This window comes from Schistocerca piceifrons, chromosome 9 (genome assembly GCF_021461385.2).
Source record: "Schistocerca piceifrons isolate TAMUIC-IGC-003096 chromosome 9, iqSchPice1.1, whole genome shotgun sequence".
NCBI lineage: Eukaryota > Metazoa > Arthropoda > Insecta > Orthoptera > Acrididae > Schistocerca > Schistocerca piceifrons.
In genome coordinates this window covers 126,714,163-126,715,380 of record NC_060146.1, presented here as the reverse complement: position 1 = coordinate 126,715,380, position 1,218 = coordinate 126,714,163, and the positions used below count along the sequence as shown (strand labels likewise).

The following is a 1,218-nucleotide window of genomic DNA, read 5'->3' as shown; positions in this document are numbered from 1 at the left end:
TAAAACAACGTGCTTTCAGGTTACGTATTGAACGCCCCTCGTAAATAAACTGCTCCCGTACTAAAGTCAGCGACAATTCTATGTACCTTTCAATGCTAGGATACCGATATTACCGTTTTTCGCCTTTTGAAGCGCACATGTTTTTCAGAGGAACCATTCTGGTATTTTTATTAAGTGACTTACGGAAACTACGGGAAAACTTTTCCAGGATGTCCAGACAGCCATCTGAGCCACATTTCCCCTGAATGAGCGTGTTGATAACCTACATTTTGGTCTCTCTACATCCAGACAGTAGTAATTTTGAATACACTAAGGAGCACTATGTCTCCTGACCTGAAGCTAGCCATCCCTTTTGTTGAAACTTCCTGGCAGATTAAAACTGTGTGCCCGACCGAGACTCGAACTCGGGACCTTTGCCTTTCGCGGGCAAGTGCTCTACCAACTGAGCTACCGAAGCACGACTCACGCCCGGTACTCACAGCTTTACTTCTGCCAGTACCTCGTCTCCTACCTTCCAAACTTTACAGAAGCTCTCCTGCTCAGTTGGTAGAGCACTTGTCCGCGAAAGGCAAAGGTCCCGAGTTCGAGTCTCGGTCGGGCACACAGTTTTAATCTGCCAGGAAGTTTCATATCAGCGCACACACCACTCCAGAGTGAAAATCTCATTCTGCATCCTTTTTGTTACTTTGCTACGTCAGATCTGCTGTCTGCTATTTGAAATACAAAATATAGCAAAAATGTTTTTACAAACCATAGTGTCAACTTTGTTAACAGGAAGGAGAATAGATGGTGGGAAGAAGACCAGGTGAATGGCACGAAAAGACACGACACACACACACACACACACACACACACACACACACACACACAGTCACACACACACACACGGAAGTTCTTTCGCGCGCCCGATCCCTCGGGGCCCCTATCGACCCCAGGGGCCAGCGTTAATGGCTTGCCTGGAGGTGATACATGGCGACACGGTTCTAGACTGCTATTTCCAGACGCAGGGCATTCGTAGAGGAGCTGGAGTAGAACAAAGCAGTCGTTTCCTTAGGCACCAAAAGAGAGTGCTTTGCTCATGTTGCAGCTGCTGCACATACACCTTCACTCGAGAAGTCGCCTTGAGGAATGTGGCGGAGTGTGCACTCTTTGCCATAAAATCTGGCCGCCGTACAGCTGCTGCAGTCTAATGCGGTGCTGATCGGGGCTTGTTACAAA

General features: G+C 47.9%; 1 non-coding gene across 1 annotated transcript; it reads right to left on the bottom strand.

Annotated features, from left to right (window-relative positions):
* Nucleotides 1-383: 383 nt before the first annotated feature.
* On the bottom strand, nt 384-458 carry Trnas-cga. Its single transcript has one exon. It is a non-coding gene; the product is annotated as a tRNA-Ser (tRNA).
* Nucleotides 459-1,218: the final 760 nt, after the last annotated feature.